Here is a 17,079-nt window from a genome sequence, read left to right as displayed (position 1 = left end):
ACTTTTTAAAATCCACTTGTTTTTCAAATCTCTCACTGCACGAAAATTAATTTGCTGATGCTGAGTGAAAGTGAAAGGGTTATGGATGTTGGGTTGGTCAAAATAAGCAAGTTCCCTGGTGGTCTAGTGGCTTAGATTCAGCGCTTTCACCGCTGCGGACCGGGTTCGATTCCCGGTCAGGGGGTTCTCAATTTGTCAAATCCACTCGTTTTTCAAATCTCTCACTGCACGAAAATTTTGCTGTTGCTGAGTAAAAGTGAAAGGATTATGGAATTGGGGTTGGTCAACACAATCAAACTCCCTGGTGGTCTAGTGGCTAGGATTCGGCGCTCTCACCGCCGCGGCCCGGGTTCGATTCCCGGTCAGGGAGTTCTCAATTTGTCAAATCCACTCGTTTTTCAAATCTCTCACTGCACAAAAATTAATTTGCTGATGCTGAGTGAAAGTGAAAGGGTTATGGAGTTGGGGTTGGTCAAAATAAGCAAGTTCCCTGGTGGTCTAGTGGTTAGGATTCGGCGCTCTCACCGCCGCGGCCTGGGTTCGATTCCCGGTCAGGGAATTCTCAGTTTGTCAAATCTCTCACTGGATGAAAATTAATTTGCTGATGCTGAGTGAAAGTGAAAGGGTTATGGCGTTGGGGTTGGTCAACATAAGCAAGTTCCCTGGTGGTCTAGTGGCTAGGATTCAGCGCTTTCACTGCTGTGGCCCGGGTTCGATTCCCGGTCAGGGAATTCTCAGTTTGTCAAATCCACTCCTTTTTCAAATGTCTCACTGGATAAAAATTAAATTGCTGATGCTGAGTGAAAGTGAAAGGGTTATGGAGTTGGGGTTGGAAAACACAATCAATCTCCCTGGTGGTCTAGTGGCTAGGATTCGGCGCTCTCACCGCTGCGGCCCGGGTTCGATTCACGGTCAGGGAATTCTCAGTTTGTCAAATGTCTAACTGGATGAAAATTAAATTGATGCTGAGTGAAAGTGAAAGTGAAAGGGTTATGGAGTTGGGGTTGGTCAACAGTAAAAAGTTCCCTGGTGGTCTAGTGGCTAGGATTCGGCGCTCTCACCGCCGCGGCCCGAGTTCGATTCCCGGTCAGGGAATTCTCAGTTTGTCAAATCTCTCACTGGATCAAAATTAATTTGCTGATGCTGAGTGAAAGTGAAAGGGTTATGGAGTTGGGGTTGGTCAACGTAAGAAAGTTCCCTGTTGGTCTAGTGGCTAGGATTCAGCGTTTTCACCGCTGCGCCCTGGGTTCGATTCCCGGTCAGGGAATTATTACTTTTTCAAATCCACTTGTTTTTCAAATCTCTCACTGCACGAAAATTAATTTGCTGATGCTGAGTGAAAGCGAAAGGGTTATGGATGTTGGGTTGGTCAAAATAAGCAAGTTCCCTGGTGGTCTAGTGGCTAGGATTCAGCGCTTTCACCGCTGCGGACCGGGTTTGATTCCCGGTCAGGGAGTTCTCAATTTGTCAAATCCACTCGTTTTTCAAATCTCTCACTGCACGAAAATTTTGCTGTTGCTGAGTAAAAGTGAAAGGATTATGGAATTGGGGTTGGTCAACACAATCAAACTCCCTGGTGGTCTAGTGGCTAGGATTCGGCGCTCTCACCGCCGCGGCCCGGGTTCGATTCCCGGTCAGGGAATTCTCAGTTTGTCAAATGCACTCGTTTTTCAAATCTCTCACTGCACAAAAATTAATTTGCTGATGCTGAGTGAAAGTGGAAGGGTTATGGAGTTGGGGTTGGTCAAAATAAGCAAGTTCCCTGGTGGTCTAGTGGTTAGGATTCGGCGCTCTCACCGCCGCGGCCTGGGTTCGATTCCCGGTCAGGGAATTCTCAGTTTGTCAAATCTCTCACTGGATGAAAATTAATTTGCTGATGCTGAGTGAAAGTGAAAGGGTTATGGCGTTGGGGTTGGTCAACATAAGCAAGTTCCCTGGTGGTCTAGTGGCTAGGATTCAGCGCTTTCACCGCTGTGGCCCGGGTTCGATTCCCGGTCAGGGAATTCTCAGTTTGTCAAATCCACTCCTTTTTCAAATGTCTCACTGGATAAAAATTAAATTGCTGATGCTGAGTGAAAGTGAAAGGGTTATGGAGTTGGGGTTGGTCAACATTAAAAAGTTCCCTGGTGGTCTAGTGGCTCGGATTCGGCGCTCTCACCGCCGCGGCCGGGGTTCGATTCCCGGTCAGGGAATTCTCAGTTTGTCAAATCTCTCACTGGATCAAAATTAATTTGCTGATGCTGAGTGAAAGTGAAAGATTTATGGAGGTTGGGTTGGTCAAAATAAGCAAGTTCCCTGGTGGTCTAGTGGCTAGGATTCAGCGCTTTCACCGCTGCGGACCGGGTTCGATTCCCGTTCAGGGAGTTCTCAATTTGTCAAATCCACTCGTTTTTCAAATCTCTCACTAAACGAAAATTTTGCTGTTGCTGAGTGAAAGTGAAAGGATTATGGAATTGGGGTTGGTCAACACAATCAAACTCCCTGGTGGTCTAGTGGCTAGGATTCGGCTCTCTCACCGCCGCGGCCCGGGTTTGATTCCCGGTCAGGGAATTCTCAGTTTGTCAAATCCACTCGTTTTTCAAATCTCTCACTGGATGAAAATTAACTTGCTGATGCTGAGTGAAAGTGAAAGGGTTATGGAGTTGGGGTTGGTCAACATAATAGAGTTCCCTGTTGGTCTAGTGGCTCGGATTCAGCGCTTTCACCGCTGCGGCCCGGGTTCGATTCCCGGTCAGGGATTTATTAGTTTGTCAAATGCACTCGTTTTTCAAATCTCTCACTGCACGAAAATTAATTTGCTGATGCTGAGTGAAAGTGAAAGATTTATGGAGGTTGGGTTGGTCAAAAAAAGCAAGTTCCCTGGTGGTCTAGTGGCTCGGATTCGGCGCTCTCACCGCCGCGGCCCGGGTTCGATTCCCGGTCAGGGAATTCTCAGTTTGTCAAATCTCTCACTGGATCAAAATTAATTTGCTGATGCTGAGTGAAAGTGAAAGATTTATGGAGGTGGGGTTGGTCAAAATAAGCAAGTTCCCTGGTGGTCTAGTGGTTAGGATTCAGCGCTTTCACCGCTGCGGACAGAGTTCGATTCCCGGTCAGGGAGTTCTCAATTTGTCAAATCCACTCGTTTTTCAAATCTCTCACTGCACGAAAATTTTGCTGTTGCTGAGTGAAAGTGAAAGGATTATGGAATTGGGGTTGGTCAATACAATCAAACTCCCTGGTGGTCTAGTGGCTAGGATTCGGCGCTCTCACCGCCGCGGCCCGGGTTCGATTCCCGGTCAGGGAATTCTCAGTTTGTCAAATCCACTCGTTTTTCAAATCTCTCACTGCACGAAAATTTTGCTGTTGCTGAGTGAAAGTGAAAGGGTTATGGAGTTGGGGTTGGTCAAAATAAGCAAGTTCCCTGGTGGTCTAGTGGCTGGGATTCGGCGCTCTCACCGCCGCGGCCTGGGTTCGATTCCTGGTCAGGGAATTCTCAGTTTGTCAAATCTCTCACTGGATGAAAATTAATTTGCTGATGCTGAGTGAAAGTGAAAGGGTTATGGCGTTGGGGTTGGTCAACATAAGCAAGTTCCCTGGTGGTCTAGTGGCTAGGATTCAGCGCTTTCACCGCTGTGGCCCGGGTTCGATTCCCGGTCAGGGAATTCTCAGTTTGTCAAATCCACTCCTTTTTCAAATGTGTCACTGGATAAAAATTAAATTGCTGATGCTGAGTGAAAGTGAAAGGGTTATGGAGTTGTGGTTGGTCAACATTAAAAAGTTCCCTGGTGGTCTAGTGGCTCGGATTCGGCGCTCTCACCGCCGCGGCCCGGGTTCGCTTCCCGGTCAGGGAATTCTCAGTTTGTCAAATCTCTCACTGGATCAAAATTAATTTGCTGATGCTGAGTGAAAGTGAAAGATTTATGGAGGTTGGGTTGGTCAAAAATAAGCAAGTTCCCTGGTGGTCTAGTGGCTAGGATTCAGCGCTTTCACCGCTGCGGACCGGGTTCGATTCCCGGTCAGGGAGTTCTCAATTTGTCAAATCCACTCGTTTTTCAAATCTCTCACTGCACGAAAATTTTGCTGTTGCTGAGTGAAAGTGAAAGGATTATGGAATTGGGGTTGGTCAACACAATCAAACTCACTGGTGGTCTAGTGGCTAGGATTCGGCTCTCTCACCGCCGCGGCCAGGGTTCGATTCCCGGTCAGGGAGTTCTCAGTTTGTCAAATCTCTCACTGGATCAAAATTAATTTGCTGATGCTGAGTGAAAGTGAAAGGGTTATGGAGTTGGGGTTGGTCAACATTAAGAAGTTCCCTGGTGGTCTAGTGGCTAGGATTCGGCGCTCTCACCGCCGCGGCCGGGGTTCGATTCCCGGTCAGGGAATTCTCAGTTTGTCAAATCTCTCACTGGATGAAAATTAATTTGCTGATGCTGAGTGAAAGTGAAAGGGTTATGGCGTTGGGGTTGGTCAACATAAGCAAGTTCCCCGGTGGTCTAGTGGCTAGGATTCAGCGCTTTCACCGCTGCGGCCCGGGTTCGATTCCCGGTCAGGGAATTCTCAGTTTGTCAAATCCACTCGTTTTTCAAATCTCTCACTGGATGAAAATTAATTTGCTGATGCTGAGTGAAAGTGAAAGGGTTATGGAGTTGGGGTTGGTCAACATAAGAGAGTTCCCTGTTGGTCTAGTGGCTAGGATTCAGAGCTTTCACCGCTGCGGCCCGGGTTCGATTCCCGGTCAGGGAATTCGCAGTTTGTCAAATGCACTCGTTTTTCAAATCTCTCACTGCACAAAAATTAATTTGCTGATGCTGAGTGAAAGTGAAAGATTTATGGAGGTTGGGTTGGTCAAAATAAGCAAGTTCCCTGGTGGTCTAGTGGCTAGGATTCAGCGCTCTCACCGCCGCGGCCCGGGTTCGATTCCCGGTCAGGGAATTCTCAGTTTGTCAAATCTCTCACTGGATGAAAATTAATTTGCTGATGCTGAGTGAAAGTGAAAGGGTTATGGCGTTGGGGTTGGTCATCATAAGCAAGTTCCCTGGTGGTCTAGTGGCTAGGATTCAGTGCTTTCACCGCTGCGGCCCGGGTTCGATTCCCGGTCAGGGAATTCTCAGTTTGTCAAATCTTTCACTGGATGAAAATTAATTTGCTGATGCTGAGTGAAAGTGAAAGGGTTATGGCGTTGGGGTTGGTCAACATAAGCAAGTTCCCTGGTGGTCTAGTGGCTAGGATTCAGCGCTTTCACCGCTGCGACCCGGGTTCGATTCCCGGTCAGGGAATTCTCAGTTTGTCAAATCCACTCGTTTTTCAAATCTCTCACTGGATGAAAATTAATTTGCTGATGCTGAGTGAAAGTGAAAGGGTTATGGAGTTGGGGTTGGTCAACATAAGAGAGTTCCCTGTTGGTCTAGTGGCTAGGATTCAGAGCTTTCACCGCTGCGGCCCGGGTTTGATTCCCGGTCAGGGAATTCTCAGTTTGTCAAATGCACTCGTTTTTCAAATCTCTCACTGCACAAAAATTAATTTGCTGATGCTGAGTGAAAGTGAAAGATTTATGGAGGTTGGGTTGGTCAAAATAAGCAAGTTCCCTGGTGGTCTAGTGGCTAGGATTCAGCGCTTTCACCGCTGCCGACCGGGTTCGATTCCCGGTCAGGGAGATCTCAATTTGTCAAATCCACTTGTTTTTCAAATCTCTCACTGCACGAAAATTTTGCTGTTGCTGAGTGAAAGTGAAAGGATTATGGAATTGGGGTTGGTCAACACAATCAAACTCCCTGGTGGTCTAGTGGCTAGGATTCGGCGCTCTCACCGCCGCGGCCCGGGTTCGATTCCCGGTCAGAGAATTCTCAGTTTGTCAAATGCACTCGTTTTTCAAATCTCTCACTGCACAAAAATTAATTTGCTGATGCTGAGTGAAAGTGAAAGGGTTATGGAGTTGGGGTTGGTCAAAATAAGCAAGTTCCCTGGTGGTCTAGTGGTTAGGATTCGGCGCTCTCACCGCCGCGGCCTGGGTTCGATTCCCGGTCAGGGAATTCTCAGTTTGTCAAATCTCTCACTGGATGAAAATTAATTTGCTGATGCTGAGTGAAAGTGAAAGGGTTATGGCGTTGGGGTTGGTCAACATAAGCAAGTTCCCTGGTGGTCTAGTGGCTAGGATTCAGCGCTTTCACCGCTGTGGCCCGGGTTCGATTCCCGGTCAGGGAATTCTCAGTTTGTCAAATCCACTCCTTTTTCAAATGTCTCACTGGATAAAAATTAAATTGCTGATGCTGAGTGAAAGTGAAAGGGTTATGGAGTTGGGGTTGGTCAACATTAAAAAGTTCCCTGGTGGTCTAGTGGCTCGGATTCGGCGATCTCACCGCCGCGGCCGGGGTTCGATTCCCGGTCAGGGAATTCTCAGTTTGTCAAATCTCTCACTGGATCAAAATTAATTTGCTGATGCTGAGTGAAAGTGAAAGATTTATGGAGGTTGGGTTGGTCAAAATAAGCAAGTTCCCTGGTGGTCTAGTGACTAGGATTCAGCGCTTTCACCGCTGCGGACCGGGTTCGATTCCCGTTCAGGGAGTTCTCAATTTGTCAAATGCACTCGTTTTTCAAATCTCTCACTGCACAAAAATTAATTTGCTGATGCTGAGTGAAAGTGAAAGGGTTATGGATGTTGGGTTGGTCAAAATAATCAAGTTCCCTGGTGGTCTAGTGGCTAGGATTCAGCGCTTTCACTGCTGCGGACCGGGTTTGATTCCCGGTCAGGGAGATCTCAATTTGTCAAATCCACTTGTTTTTCAAATCTCTCACTGCACGAAAATTTTGCCGATGCTGAGTGAAAGTGAAAGGGTTATGGAGTTGGGGTTGGTCAACACAATCAAACTCCCTGGTGGTCTAGTGGCTAGGATTCGGCGCTCTCACCGCCGCGGCCTGGGTTCGATTCCCGGTCAGGGAATTCTCAGTTTGTCAAATCTCTCACTGGATGTAAATTAATTTACTGATGCTGAGTGAAAGTGAAAGTGAAAGGGTTATGGCGTTGGGGTTGGTCAACATAAGCAAGTTCCCTGGTGGTCTAGTGGCTAGGATTCAGCGCTTTCACCGCTGTTGTCCGGGTTCTATTCCCGGTCAGGGAATTCTCAGTTTGTCAAATCCACTCGTTTTTCAAATCTCTCACTGGATGAAAATTAATTTGCTGATGCTGAGTGAAAGTGAAAGGGTTATGGAGTTGGGGTTGGTCTACATAAGAGAGTTCCCTGTTGGTCTAGTGGCTCGGATTCAGCGCTTTCACCGCTGCGGCCCGGGTTCGATTCCCGGTCAGGGATTTTTTAGTTTGTCAAATGCACTCGTTTTTCAAATCTCTCACTGCACGAAAATTAATTTGCTGATGCTGAGTGAAAGTGAAAGATTTATGGAGGTTGGGTTGGTCAAAAAAAGCAAGTTCCCTGGTGGTCTAGTGGCTCGGATTCGGCGCTCTCACTGCCGCGGCCCGTGTTCGATTCCCGGTCAGGGAATTCTTAGTTTGTCAAATCTCTCACTGGATCAAAATTAATTTTCTGATGCTGAGTGAAAGTGAAAGATTTATGGAGGTTGGGTTGGTCAAAAATAAGCAAGTTCCCTGGTGGTCTAGTGGCTAGGATTCAGCGCTTTCACCGCTGCGGACCGGGTTCGATTCGGGGTCAGGGAGTTCTCAATTTGTCAAATCCACACCTTTTTCAAATCTCTCACTGCACGAAAATTTTGCCGTTGCTGAGTGAAAGTGAAAGGATTATGGAATTGGGGTTGGTCAACACAATCAAACTCCCTGGTGTTCTAGTGGCTAGGATTCGGCGCTCTCACCGCCGCGGCCTGGGTTCGATTCCCGGTCAGGGAATTCTCAGTTTGTCAAATCTCTCACTGGATCAAAATTAATTTGCTGATGCTGAGTGAAAGTGAAAGGGTTATAGAGTTGGGGTTGGTCAACGTAAGAAAGTTCCCTGTTGGTCTAGTGGCTAGGATTCAGCGTTTTCACCGCTGCGGCCTGGGTTCGATTCCCGGTCAGGGAATTATTACTTTTTAAAATCCACTTGTTTTTCAAATCTCTCACTGCACGAAAATTAATTTGCTGATGCTGAGTGAAAGTGAAAGGGTTATGGATGTTGGGTTGGTCAAAATAAGCAAGTTCCCTGGTGGTCTAGTGGCTTAGATTCAGCGCTTTCACCGCTGCGGACCGGGTTCGATTCCCGGTCAGGGGGTTCTCAATTTGTCAAATCCACTTGTTTTTCAAATCTCTCACTGCACGAAAATTTTGCTGTTGCTGAGTAAAAGTGAAAGGATTATGGAATTGGGGTTGGTCAACACAATCAAACTCCCTGGTGGTCTAGTGGCTAGGATTCGGCGCTCTCACCGCCGCGGCCCGGGTTCGATTCCCGGTCAGGGAATTCTCAGTTTGTCAAATGTCTCACTGGATGAAAATTAAATTGCTGATGCTGAGTGAAAGTGAAAGGTTTATGGAGTTGGGGTGGGTCAACATTAAAAAGTTCCCTGGTGGTCTAGTGGATAGGATTCGGCGCTCTCACCGACGCGGCCTGGGTTCAATTCCCGGTCAGAGAATTCTCAGTTTGTCAAATCTCTCACTGGATGAAAATTAAATTGCTGAGTGAAAGTGAAAGGGTTATGGAGTTGGGGTTGGTCAACATTCCGAAGTTCCCTGGTGGTCTAGTGGATAGGATTCGGCGCTCTCACCGGCGCGGCCCGGGTTCGATTCCCGGTCAGGGAATTCTCAGTTTGTCAAATCCACTCGTTTTTCAAATGTCTCACTGGATGAAAATTAATTTGCTGATGCTGAGTGAAAGTGAAAGGGTTATGGAGTTGGGGTTGGTCAACATTAAAAAGTTCCCTGGTGGTCTAGTGGCTCGTATTCGGCGCTCTCACCGCCGCGGCCCGGGTTCGATTCCCGGTCAGGGAATTCTCAGTTTGTCAAATCTCTCACTGGATCAAAATTAATTTGCTGATGCTGAGTGAAAGTGAAAGATTTATGGAGGTTGGGTTGGTCAAAATAAGCAAGTTCCCTGGTGGTCTAGTGGCTAGGATTCAGCGCTTTCACCGCTGTGGCCCGGGTTCGATTCCCGGTCAGGGAATTCTCAGTTTGTCAAATCCACTCGTTTTTCAAATCTCTCACTGCACGAAAATTTTGCTGTTGCTGAGTGAAAGTGAAAGGATTATGGAATTGGGGTTGGTCAACACAATCAAACTCCCTGGTGGACTAGTGGCTAGGATTCGGCGCTCTCACCGCCGCGGCCCGGGTTCGATTCCCGGTCAGGGAATTCTCAGTTTGTCAAATGCACTCGTTTTTCAAATCTCTCACTGCACAAAAATTAATTTGCTGATGCTGAGTGAAAGTGAAAGGGTTATGGAGTTGGGGTTGGTCAAAATAAGCAAGTTCCCTGGTGGTCTAGTGGTTAGGATTCGGCGCTCTCACCGCCGCGGCCTGGGTTCGATTCCCGGTCAGGGAATTCTCAGTTTGTCAAATCTCTCACTGGATGAAAATTAATTTGCTGATGCTGAGTGAAAGTGAAAGGGTTATGGCGTTGGGGTTGGTCAACATAAGCAAGTTCCCTGGTGGTCTAGTGGCTAGGATTCAGCGCTTTCACCGCTGTGGCCCGGGTTCGATTCCCGGTCAGGGAATTCTCAGTTTGTCAAATCCACTCCTTTTTCAAATGTCTCACTGGATAAAAATTAAATTGCTGATGCTGAGTGAAAGTGAAAGGGTTATGGAGTTGGGGTTGGTCAATATTTAAAAGTTCCCTGGTGGTCTAGTGGCTCGGATTCGGCGCTCTCACCGCCGCGGCCCGGGTTCGATTCCCGGTCAGGGAATTCTCAGTTTGTCAAATCTCTCACTGGATCAAAATTAATTTGCTGATGCTGAGTGAAAGTGAAAGATTTATGGAGGTTGGGTTGGTCAACATAAGCAAGTTCCCTGGTGGTCTAGTGGCTAGGATTCAGCGCTTTCACCGCTGCGGACCGGGTTCGATTCCCGTTCAGGGAGTTCTCAATTTGTCAAATCCACTCGTTTTTCAAATCTCTCACTAAACGAAAATTTTGCTGTTGCTGAGTGAAAGTGAAAGGATTATGGAATTGGGGTTGGTCAACACAATCAAACTCCCTGGTGGTCTAGTGGCTAGGATTCGGCGCTCTCAACGCAGCGGCCCGGGTTCGATTCCCGGTCAGGGAATTCTCAGTTTGTCAAATGCACTCGTTTTTCAAATCTCTCACTGCACAAAAATTAATTTGCTGATGCTGAGTGAAAGTGAAAGGGTTATGGAGTTGGGGTTGGTCAACATTAAGAAGTTCCCTGGTGGTCTAGTGGCTAGGATTCGGCGCTCTCACCGCCGCGGCCCGGGTTCGATTCCCGGTCAGGGAATTCTCGGTTTGTCAAATCTCTCACTGGATGAAAATTAATTTGCTGATGCTGAGTGAAAGTGAAAGGGTTATGGCGTTGGGGTTGGTCAACATAAGCAAGTTCCCTGGTGGTCTAGTGTCTAGGACTCAGCGCTTTCACAGCTGCGGCCCGGGTTCGATTCACGGTCAGGGAATTCTCAGTTTGTCAAATCCACTCGTTTTTCAAATCTCTCACTGGATGAAAATTAATTTGCTGATGCTGAGTGAAAGTGAAAGGGTTATGGAGTTGGGGTTGGTCAACATAAGAGAGTTCCCTGTTGGTCTAGTGGCTAGGATTCAGAGCTTTCACCGCTGCGGCCCGGGTTCGATTCGCGGTCAGGGAATTCTCAGTTTGTCAAATGCACTCGTTTTTCAAATCTCTCACTGCACAAAAATTAATTTGCTGATGCTGAGTGAAAGTGAAAGATTTATGCAGGTTGGGTTGGTCAAAATAAGCAAGTTCCCTGGTGGTCTAGTGGCTAGGATTCAGCGCTTTCACCGCTGCGGACCGGGTTCGATTCCCGGTCAGGGAGTTCTCAATTTGTCAAATCCACTCGTTTTTCAAATCTCTCACTGCACGAAAATTTTGCTGTTGCTGAGTGAAAGTGAAAGGATTATGGAATTGGGGTTGGTCAACACAATCAAACTCCCTGGTGGTCTAGTGGCTAGGATTCGGCGCTCTCACCGCCGCGGCCCAGGTTCGATTCCCGGTCAGAGAATTCTCAGTTTGTCAAATGCACTCGTTTTTCAAATCTCTCACTGCACAAAAATTAATTTGCTGATGCTGAGTGAAAGTGAAAGGGTTATGGAGTTGGGGTTGGTCAACACAATCAAACTCCCTGGTGGTCTAGTGGCTAGGATTCGGCGCTCTCACCGCCGCGGCCTGGGTTCGATTCCCGGTCAGGGAATTCTCAGTTTGTCAAATCTCTCACTGGATGTAAATTAATTTACTGATGCTGAGTGAAAGTGAAAGGGTTATGGCGTTGGGGTTGGTCAACATAAGCAAGTTCCCTGGTGGTCTAGTGGCTAGGATTCAGCGCTTTCACCGCTGTGGCCCGGGTTCGATTCCCGGTCAGGGAATTCTCAGTTTGTCAAATCCACTCGTTTTTCAAATCTCTCACTGGATGAAAATTAATTTGCTGATGCTGAGTGAAAGTGAAAGGGTTATGGAGTTGGGGTTGGTCAACATAAGAGAGTTCCCTGTTGGTCTAGTGGCTCGGATTCAGCGCTTTCACCGCTGCGGCCCGGGTTCGATTCCCGGTCTGGGATTTTTTAGTTTGTCAAATGCACTCGTTTTTCAAATCTCTCACTGCACGAAAATTAATTTGCTGATGCTGAGTGAAAGTGAAAGATTTATGGAGGTTGGGTTGGTCAAAAAAAGCAAGTTCCCTGGTGGTCTAGTGGCTCGGATTCGGCGCTCTCACCGCCGAGGCCCGGGTTCGATTCCCGGTCAGGGAATTCTCAGTTTGTCAAATCTCTCACTGGATCAAAATTAATTTTCTGATGCTGAGTGAAAGTGAAAGATTTATGGAGGTTGGGTTGGTCAAAAATAAGCAAGTTCCCTGGTGGTCTAGTGGCTAGGATTCAGCGCTTTCACCGCTGCGGACCGGGTTCGATTCGGGGTCAGGGAGTTCTCAATTTGTCAAATCCACTCCTTTTTCAAATCTCTCACTGCACGAAAATTTTGCTGTTGCTGAGTGAAAGTGAAAGGATTATGGAATTGGGGTTGGTCAACACAATCAAACTCCCTGGTGTTCTAGTGGCTAGGATTCGGCGCTCTCACCGGCGCGGCCTGGGTTCGATTCCCGGTCAGGGAATTCTCAGTTTGTCAAATCTCTCACTGGATCAAAATTAATTTGCTGATGCTGAGTGAAAGTGAAAGGGTTATAGAGTTGGGGTTGGTCAACGTTAGAAAGTTCCCTGTTGGTCTAGTGGCTAGGATTCAGCGTTTTCACCGCTGCGGCCTGGGTTCGATTCCCGGTCAGGGAATTATTACTTTTTAAAATCCACTTGTTTTTCAAATCTCTCACTGCACGAAAATTAATTTGCTGATGCTGAGTGAAAGTGAAAGGGTTATGGATGTTGGGTTGGTCAAAATAAGCAAGTTCCCTGGTGGTCTAGTGGCTTAGATTCAGCGCTTGCACCGCTGCGGACTGGGTTCGATTCCCGGTCAGGGGGTTCTCAATTTGTCAAATCCACTCGTTTTTCAAATCTCTCACTGCACGAAAATTTTGCTGTTGCTGAGTAAAAGTGAAAGGATTATGGAATTGGGGTTGGTCAACACAATCAAACTCCCTGGTGGTCTAGTGGCTAGGATTCGGCGCTCTCACCGCCGCGGCCCGGGTTCGATTCCCGGTCAGGGAATTCTCAGTTTGTCAAATGTCTCACTGGATGAAAATTAAATTGCTGATGCTGAGTGAAAGTGAAAGGTTTATGGAGTTGGGGTGGGTCAACATTAAAAAGTTCCCTGGTGGTCTAGTGGATAGGATTCGGCGCTCTCACCGCCGCGGCCTGGGTTCAATTCCTGGTCAGAGAATTCTCAGTTTGTCAAATCTCTCACTGGATGAAAATTAAATTGCTGAGTGAAAGTGAAAGGGTTATGGAGTTGGGGTTGGTCAACATTACGAAGTTCCCTGGTGGTCTAGTGGATAGGATTCGGCGCTCTCACCGCCGCGGCCCGGGTTCGATTCCCGGTCAGGGAATTCTCAGTTTGTCAAATCCACTCGTTTTTCAAATGTCTCACTGGATGAAAATTAATTTGCTGATGCTGAGTGAAAGTGAAAGGGTTATGGAGTTGGGGTTGGTCAACATAAAAAAGTTCCCTGGTGGTCTAGTGGCTCGTATTCGGCGCTCTCACCGCCGCGGCCCGGGTTAGATTCCCGGTCAGGGAATTCTCAGTTTGTCAAATCTCTCACTGGATCAAAATTAATTTGCTGATGCTGAGTGAAAGTGAAAGATTTATGGAGGTTGGGTTGGTCAAAATAAGCAAGTTCCCTGGTGGTCTAGTGGCTAGGATTCAGCGCTTTCACCGCTGCGGCCCGGGTTCGATTCCCGGTCAGGGAATTCTCAGTTTGTCAAATCCACTCGTTTTTCAAATCTCTCACTAAACGAAGATTTTGCTGTTGCTGAGTGAAAGTGAAAGGATTATGGAATTGGGGTTGGTCAACACAATCAAACTCCCTGGTGGTCTAGTGGCTAGGATTCGGCGCTCTCACCGCCGCGGCCTGGGTTCGATTCCCGGTCAGGGAATTCTCAGTTTGTCAAATCTCTCACTGGATGAAAATTAATTTGCTGATGCTGAGTGAAAGTGAAAGGGTTATGGCGTTGGGGTTGGTCAACAAAAGCAAGTTCCCTGGTGGTCTAGTGGCTAGGATTCAGCGCTTTCACCGCTGTGGCCCGGGTTCGATTCCCGGTCAGGGAATTCTCAGTTTGTCAAATCCACTCCTTTTTCAAATGTCTCACTGGATAAAAATTAAATTGCTGATGCTGAGTGAAAGTGAAAGGGTTATGGAGTTGGGGTTGGTCAACATTAAAAAGTTCCCTGGTGGTCTAGTGGCTCGGATTCGGCGCTCTCACCGCCGCGGCCCGGGTTCGATTCCCGGTCAGGGAATTCTCAGTTTGTCAAATCTCTCACTGGATCAAAATTAATTTGCTGATGCTGAGTGAAAGTGAAAGATTTATGGAGGTTGGGTTGGTCAAAATAAGCAAGTTCCCTGGTGGTCTAGTGGCTAGGATTCAGCGCTTTCACCGCTGCGGACCGGGTTCGATTCCCGTTCAGGGAGTTCTCAATTTGTCAAATCCACTCGTTTTTCAAATCTCTCACTAAACGAAAATTTTGCTGTTGCTGAGTGAAAGTGAAAGGATTATGGAATTGGGGTTGGTCAACACAATCAAACTCCCTGGTGGTCTAGTGGCTAGGATTCGGCGCTCTCACCGCCGCGGCCCGGGTTCGATTCCCGGTCAGGGAATTCTCAGTTTGGCAAATGCACTCGTTTTTCAAATCTCTCACTGCACAAAAATTAATTTGCTGATGCTGAGTGAAAGTGAAAGGGTTATGGAGTTGGGGTTGGTCAACATTAAGAAGTTCCCTGGTGGTCTAGTGGCTAGGATTCGGCGCTCTCACCGCCGCGGCCCGGGTTCGATTCCCGGTCAGGGAATTCTCAGTTTGTCAAATCTCTCACTGGATGAAAATTAATTTGCTGATGCTGAGTGAAAGTGAAAGGGTTATGGCGTTGGGGTTGGTCAACATAAGCAAGTTCCCTGGTGGTCTAGTGGCTAGGATTCAGCGCTTTCACCGCTGCGGCACGGGTTCGATTCCCGGTCAGGGAATTCTCAGTTTGTCAAATCCACTCGTTTTTCAAATGTCTCACTGGATGAAAATTAATTTGCTGATGCTGAGTGAAAGTGAAAGGGTTATGGAGTTGGGGTTGGTCAACATTAAGAAGTTCCCTGGTGGTCTAGTGGCTCGTATTCGGCGCTCTCACCGCCGCGGCCCGGGTTCGATTCCCGGTCAGGGAATTCTCAGTTTGTCAAATCTCTCACTGGATCAAAATTAATTTGCTGATGCTGAGTGAAAGTGAAAGATTTATGGAGGTTGGGTTGGTCAAAATAAGCAAGTTCCCTGGTGGTCTAGTGGCTAGGATTCAGCGCTTTCACCGCTGCGGCCCGGGTTCGATTCCGGGTCAGGGAATTCTCAGTTTGTCAAATCCACTCGTTTTTCAAATCTCTCACTGCACGAAAATTTTGCTGTTGCTGAGTGAAAGTGAAAGGATTATGGAATTGGGGTTGGTCAACACAATCAAACTCCCTGGTGGTCTAGTGGCTAGGATTCGGCGCTCTCACCGCCGCGGCCCGGGTTCGATTCCCGGTCAGGGAATTCTCAGTTTGTCAAATGCACTCGTTTTTCAAATCTCTCACTGCACAAAAATTTATTTGCTGATGCTGAGTGAAAGTGAAAGATTTATGGAGGTTGGGTTGGCCAAAATAAGCAAGTTCCCTGGTGGTCTAGTGGCTAGGATTCAGCGCTTTCACCGCTGCGGACCGGGTTCGATTCCCGGTCAGGGAGTTCTCAATTTGTCAAATCCACTCGTTTTTCAAATCTCTCACTGCACGAAAATTTTGCTGTTGCTGAGTGAAAGTGAAAGGATTATGGAATTGGGGTTGGTCAACACAATCAAACTCCCTGGTGGTCTAGTGGCTAGGATTCGGCGCTCTCACCACCGCGGCCCGGGTTCGATTCCCGGTCAGAGAATTCTCAGTTTGTCAAATGCACTCGTTTTTCAAATCTCTCACTGCACAAAAATTAATTTGCTGATGCTGAGTGAAAGTGAAAGGGTTATGGAGTTGGGGTTGGTCAAAATAAGCAAGTTCCCTGGTGGTCTAGTGGCTAGGATTCGGCGCTCTCACCGCCGCGGCCTGGGTTTGATTCCCGGTCAGGGAATTCTCAGTTTGTCAAATCTCTCACTGGATGAAAATTAATTTGCTGATGCTGAGTGAAAGTGTAAGGGTTATGGCGTTGGGGTTGGTCAACATTAGCAAGTTCCCTGGTGGTCTAGTGGCTAGGATTCAGCGCTTTCACCGCTGTGGCCCGGGTTCGATTCCCGGTCAGGGAATTCTCAGTTTGTCAAATCTCTCACTGGATCAAAATTAATTTGCTGATGCTGAGTGAAAGTGAAAGATTTATGGAGGTTGGGTTGGTCAAAATAAGCAAGTTCCCTGGTGGTCTAGTGGCTAGGATTCAGCGCTTTCACCGCTGCGGCCCGGGTTCGATTCCCGGTCAGGGAATTCTCAGTTTGTCAAATCCACTCGTTTTTCAAATCTCTCACTAAACGAAAATTTTGCTGTTGCTGAGTGAAAGTGAAAGGATTATGGAATTGGGGTTGGTCAACACAATCAAACTCCCTGGTGGTCTAGTGGCTAGGATTCGGCGCTCTCACCGCCGCGGCCTGGGTTCGATTCCCGGTCAGGGAATTCTCAGTTTGTCAAATCTCTCACTGGATGAAAATTAATTTGCTGATGCTGAGTGAAAGTGAAAGGGTTATGGCGTTGGGGTTGGTCAACATAAGCAAGTTCCCTGGTGGTCTAGTGGCTAGGATTCAGCGCTTTCACCGCTGTGGCCCGGGTTCGATTCCCGGTCAGGGAATTCTCAGTTTGTCAAATCCACTCCTTTTTCAAATGTCTCACTGGATAAAAATTAAATTGCTGATGCTGAGTGAAAGTGAAAGGGTTATGGAGTTGGGGTTGGTCAACATTAAAAAGTTCCCTGGTGGTCTAGTGGCTCGGATTCGGCGCTCTCACCGCCGCGGCCCGGGTTCGATTCCCGGTCAGGGAATTCTCAGTTTGTCAAATCTCTCACTGGATCAAAATTAATTTGCTGATGCTGAGTGAAAGTGAAAGATTTATGGAGGTTGGGTTGGTCAAAATAAGCAAGTTACCTGGTGGTCTAGTGGCTAGGATTCAGCGCTTTCACCGCTGCGGACCGGGTTCGATTCCCGTTCAGGGAGTTCTCAATTTGTCAAATCCACTCGTTTTTCAAATCTCTCACTGCACGAAAATTTTGCTGTTGCTGAGTGAAAGTGAAAGGATTATGGAATTGGGGTTGGTCAACACAATCAAACTCCCTGGTGGTCTAGTGGCTAGGATTCGGCGCTCTCACCGCCGCGGCCCGGGTTCGATTCCCGGTCAGGGAATTCTCAGTTT

General features: G+C 47.6%; 1 protein-coding gene and 57 non-coding genes across 58 annotated transcripts in view; 57 read left to right on the top strand and 1 right to left on the bottom strand.

Moving 5' to 3' along the window:
* LOC144023548 (protein kinase C delta type-like) overlaps positions 1-17,079 on the bottom strand; it is a 114,941-nt gene that overhangs the window by 31,366 nt on the left and 66,496 nt on the right. The gene's annotated exons all lie outside the window — the stretch shown is intronic.
* On the top strand, positions 299-370 carry trnae-cuc (transfer RNA glutamic acid (anticodon CUC)). The gene has a single exon. It is a non-coding gene; the product is annotated as a tRNA-Glu (tRNA).
* trnae-cuc (transfer RNA glutamic acid (anticodon CUC)) lies at positions 488-559 on the top strand. The gene has a single exon. It is a non-coding gene; the product is annotated as a tRNA-Glu (tRNA).
* Positions 660-731, top strand: trnae-uuc (transfer RNA glutamic acid (anticodon UUC)). The gene has a single exon. It is a non-coding gene; the product is annotated as a tRNA-Glu (tRNA).
* On the top strand, positions 849-920 carry trnae-cuc (transfer RNA glutamic acid (anticodon CUC)). Its single transcript has one exon. It is a non-coding gene; the product is annotated as a tRNA-Glu (tRNA).
* trnae-cuc (transfer RNA glutamic acid (anticodon CUC)) lies at positions 1,024-1,095 on the top strand. Its single transcript has one exon. It is a non-coding gene; the product is annotated as a tRNA-Glu (tRNA).
* Positions 1,571-1,642, top strand: trnae-cuc (transfer RNA glutamic acid (anticodon CUC)). The gene has a single exon. It is a non-coding gene; the product is annotated as a tRNA-Glu (tRNA).
* trnae-cuc (transfer RNA glutamic acid (anticodon CUC)) lies at positions 1,760-1,831 on the top strand. Its single transcript has one exon. It is a non-coding gene; the product is annotated as a tRNA-Glu (tRNA).
* Positions 1,932-2,003, top strand: trnae-uuc (transfer RNA glutamic acid (anticodon UUC)). Its single transcript has one exon. It is a non-coding gene; the product is annotated as a tRNA-Glu (tRNA).
* Positions 2,857-2,928, top strand: trnae-cuc (transfer RNA glutamic acid (anticodon CUC)). Its single transcript has one exon. It is a non-coding gene; the product is annotated as a tRNA-Glu (tRNA).
* trnae-cuc (transfer RNA glutamic acid (anticodon CUC)) lies at positions 3,215-3,286 on the top strand. The gene has a single exon. It is a non-coding gene; the product is annotated as a tRNA-Glu (tRNA).
* On the top strand, positions 3,573-3,644 carry trnae-uuc (transfer RNA glutamic acid (anticodon UUC)). The gene has a single exon. It is a non-coding gene; the product is annotated as a tRNA-Glu (tRNA).
* On the top strand, positions 3,935-4,006 carry trnae-uuc (transfer RNA glutamic acid (anticodon UUC)). The gene has a single exon. It is a non-coding gene; the product is annotated as a tRNA-Glu (tRNA).
* Positions 4,293-4,364, top strand: trnae-cuc (transfer RNA glutamic acid (anticodon CUC)). Its single transcript has one exon. It is a non-coding gene; the product is annotated as a tRNA-Glu (tRNA).
* trnae-uuc (transfer RNA glutamic acid (anticodon UUC)) lies at positions 4,465-4,536 on the top strand. Its single transcript has one exon. It is a non-coding gene; the product is annotated as a tRNA-Glu (tRNA).
* trnae-cuc (transfer RNA glutamic acid (anticodon CUC)) lies at positions 4,843-4,914 on the top strand. Its single transcript has one exon. It is a non-coding gene; the product is annotated as a tRNA-Glu (tRNA).
* trnae-uuc (transfer RNA glutamic acid (anticodon UUC)) lies at positions 5,015-5,086 on the top strand. Its single transcript has one exon. It is a non-coding gene; the product is annotated as a tRNA-Glu (tRNA).
* On the top strand, positions 5,187-5,258 carry trnae-uuc (transfer RNA glutamic acid (anticodon UUC)). The gene has a single exon. It is a non-coding gene; the product is annotated as a tRNA-Glu (tRNA).
* Positions 5,565-5,636, top strand: trnae-uuc (transfer RNA glutamic acid (anticodon UUC)). The gene has a single exon. It is a non-coding gene; the product is annotated as a tRNA-Glu (tRNA).
* Positions 5,751-5,822, top strand: trnae-cuc (transfer RNA glutamic acid (anticodon CUC)). The gene has a single exon. It is a non-coding gene; the product is annotated as a tRNA-Glu (tRNA).
* trnae-cuc (transfer RNA glutamic acid (anticodon CUC)) lies at positions 5,940-6,011 on the top strand. Its single transcript has one exon. It is a non-coding gene; the product is annotated as a tRNA-Glu (tRNA).
* Positions 6,112-6,183, top strand: trnae-uuc (transfer RNA glutamic acid (anticodon UUC)). Its single transcript has one exon. It is a non-coding gene; the product is annotated as a tRNA-Glu (tRNA).
* trnae-cuc (transfer RNA glutamic acid (anticodon CUC)) lies at positions 6,848-6,919 on the top strand. Its single transcript has one exon. It is a non-coding gene; the product is annotated as a tRNA-Glu (tRNA).
* Positions 7,763-7,834, top strand: trnae-cuc (transfer RNA glutamic acid (anticodon CUC)). Its single transcript has one exon. It is a non-coding gene; the product is annotated as a tRNA-Glu (tRNA).
* Positions 7,935-8,006, top strand: trnae-uuc (transfer RNA glutamic acid (anticodon UUC)). Its single transcript has one exon. It is a non-coding gene; the product is annotated as a tRNA-Glu (tRNA).
* Positions 8,310-8,381, top strand: trnae-cuc (transfer RNA glutamic acid (anticodon CUC)). Its single transcript has one exon. It is a non-coding gene; the product is annotated as a tRNA-Glu (tRNA).
* On the top strand, positions 8,648-8,719 carry trnae-cuc (transfer RNA glutamic acid (anticodon CUC)). The gene has a single exon. It is a non-coding gene; the product is annotated as a tRNA-Glu (tRNA).
* On the top strand, positions 9,009-9,080 carry trnae-uuc (transfer RNA glutamic acid (anticodon UUC)). Its single transcript has one exon. It is a non-coding gene; the product is annotated as a tRNA-Glu (tRNA).
* On the top strand, positions 9,195-9,266 carry trnae-cuc (transfer RNA glutamic acid (anticodon CUC)). The gene has a single exon. It is a non-coding gene; the product is annotated as a tRNA-Glu (tRNA).
* Positions 9,384-9,455, top strand: trnae-cuc (transfer RNA glutamic acid (anticodon CUC)). The gene has a single exon. It is a non-coding gene; the product is annotated as a tRNA-Glu (tRNA).
* On the top strand, positions 9,556-9,627 carry trnae-uuc (transfer RNA glutamic acid (anticodon UUC)). Its single transcript has one exon. It is a non-coding gene; the product is annotated as a tRNA-Glu (tRNA).
* trnae-cuc (transfer RNA glutamic acid (anticodon CUC)) lies at positions 9,745-9,816 on the top strand. The gene has a single exon. It is a non-coding gene; the product is annotated as a tRNA-Glu (tRNA).
* On the top strand, positions 10,103-10,174 carry trnae-cuc (transfer RNA glutamic acid (anticodon CUC)). The gene has a single exon. It is a non-coding gene; the product is annotated as a tRNA-Glu (tRNA).
* trnae-cuc (transfer RNA glutamic acid (anticodon CUC)) lies at positions 10,292-10,363 on the top strand. The gene has a single exon. It is a non-coding gene; the product is annotated as a tRNA-Glu (tRNA).
* trnae-uuc (transfer RNA glutamic acid (anticodon UUC)) lies at positions 10,842-10,913 on the top strand. Its single transcript has one exon. It is a non-coding gene; the product is annotated as a tRNA-Glu (tRNA).
* Positions 11,217-11,288, top strand: trnae-cuc (transfer RNA glutamic acid (anticodon CUC)). The gene has a single exon. It is a non-coding gene; the product is annotated as a tRNA-Glu (tRNA).
* Positions 11,389-11,460, top strand: trnae-uuc (transfer RNA glutamic acid (anticodon UUC)). Its single transcript has one exon. It is a non-coding gene; the product is annotated as a tRNA-Glu (tRNA).
* trnae-cuc (transfer RNA glutamic acid (anticodon CUC)) lies at positions 11,767-11,838 on the top strand. The gene has a single exon. It is a non-coding gene; the product is annotated as a tRNA-Glu (tRNA).
* trnae-uuc (transfer RNA glutamic acid (anticodon UUC)) lies at positions 12,298-12,369 on the top strand. Its single transcript has one exon. It is a non-coding gene; the product is annotated as a tRNA-Glu (tRNA).
* On the top strand, positions 12,673-12,744 carry trnae-cuc (transfer RNA glutamic acid (anticodon CUC)). Its single transcript has one exon. It is a non-coding gene; the product is annotated as a tRNA-Glu (tRNA).
* Positions 13,011-13,082, top strand: trnae-cuc (transfer RNA glutamic acid (anticodon CUC)). The gene has a single exon. It is a non-coding gene; the product is annotated as a tRNA-Glu (tRNA).
* trnae-uuc (transfer RNA glutamic acid (anticodon UUC)) lies at positions 13,372-13,443 on the top strand. Its single transcript has one exon. It is a non-coding gene; the product is annotated as a tRNA-Glu (tRNA).
* Positions 13,558-13,629, top strand: trnae-cuc (transfer RNA glutamic acid (anticodon CUC)). The gene has a single exon. It is a non-coding gene; the product is annotated as a tRNA-Glu (tRNA).
* trnae-uuc (transfer RNA glutamic acid (anticodon UUC)) lies at positions 13,730-13,801 on the top strand. Its single transcript has one exon. It is a non-coding gene; the product is annotated as a tRNA-Glu (tRNA).
* On the top strand, positions 13,919-13,990 carry trnae-cuc (transfer RNA glutamic acid (anticodon CUC)). Its single transcript has one exon. It is a non-coding gene; the product is annotated as a tRNA-Glu (tRNA).
* trnae-cuc (transfer RNA glutamic acid (anticodon CUC)) lies at positions 14,277-14,348 on the top strand. Its single transcript has one exon. It is a non-coding gene; the product is annotated as a tRNA-Glu (tRNA).
* trnae-cuc (transfer RNA glutamic acid (anticodon CUC)) lies at positions 14,466-14,537 on the top strand. The gene has a single exon. It is a non-coding gene; the product is annotated as a tRNA-Glu (tRNA).
* trnae-uuc (transfer RNA glutamic acid (anticodon UUC)) lies at positions 14,638-14,709 on the top strand. Its single transcript has one exon. It is a non-coding gene; the product is annotated as a tRNA-Glu (tRNA).
* trnae-uuc (transfer RNA glutamic acid (anticodon UUC)) lies at positions 14,999-15,070 on the top strand. The gene has a single exon. It is a non-coding gene; the product is annotated as a tRNA-Glu (tRNA).
* On the top strand, positions 15,185-15,256 carry trnae-cuc (transfer RNA glutamic acid (anticodon CUC)). The gene has a single exon. It is a non-coding gene; the product is annotated as a tRNA-Glu (tRNA).
* Positions 15,374-15,445, top strand: trnae-uuc (transfer RNA glutamic acid (anticodon UUC)). The gene has a single exon. It is a non-coding gene; the product is annotated as a tRNA-Glu (tRNA).
* trnae-cuc (transfer RNA glutamic acid (anticodon CUC)) lies at positions 15,749-15,820 on the top strand. Its single transcript has one exon. It is a non-coding gene; the product is annotated as a tRNA-Glu (tRNA).
* Positions 15,921-15,992, top strand: trnae-uuc (transfer RNA glutamic acid (anticodon UUC)). Its single transcript has one exon. It is a non-coding gene; the product is annotated as a tRNA-Glu (tRNA).
* trnae-uuc (transfer RNA glutamic acid (anticodon UUC)) lies at positions 16,093-16,164 on the top strand. Its single transcript has one exon. It is a non-coding gene; the product is annotated as a tRNA-Glu (tRNA).
* Positions 16,279-16,350, top strand: trnae-cuc (transfer RNA glutamic acid (anticodon CUC)). The gene has a single exon. It is a non-coding gene; the product is annotated as a tRNA-Glu (tRNA).
* trnae-uuc (transfer RNA glutamic acid (anticodon UUC)) lies at positions 16,451-16,522 on the top strand. Its single transcript has one exon. It is a non-coding gene; the product is annotated as a tRNA-Glu (tRNA).
* Positions 16,640-16,711, top strand: trnae-cuc (transfer RNA glutamic acid (anticodon CUC)). Its single transcript has one exon. It is a non-coding gene; the product is annotated as a tRNA-Glu (tRNA).
* Positions 16,998-17,069, top strand: trnae-cuc (transfer RNA glutamic acid (anticodon CUC)). Its single transcript has one exon. It is a non-coding gene; the product is annotated as a tRNA-Glu (tRNA).

This window comes from Festucalex cinctus, chromosome 8 (assembly GCF_051991245.1).
Source record: "Festucalex cinctus isolate MCC-2025b chromosome 8, RoL_Fcin_1.0, whole genome shotgun sequence".
Taxonomy (NCBI): Eukaryota; Metazoa; Chordata; class Actinopteri; order Syngnathiformes; family Syngnathidae; genus Festucalex; species Festucalex cinctus.
This window is presented reverse-complemented; position numbering and strand designations above follow the sequence as displayed.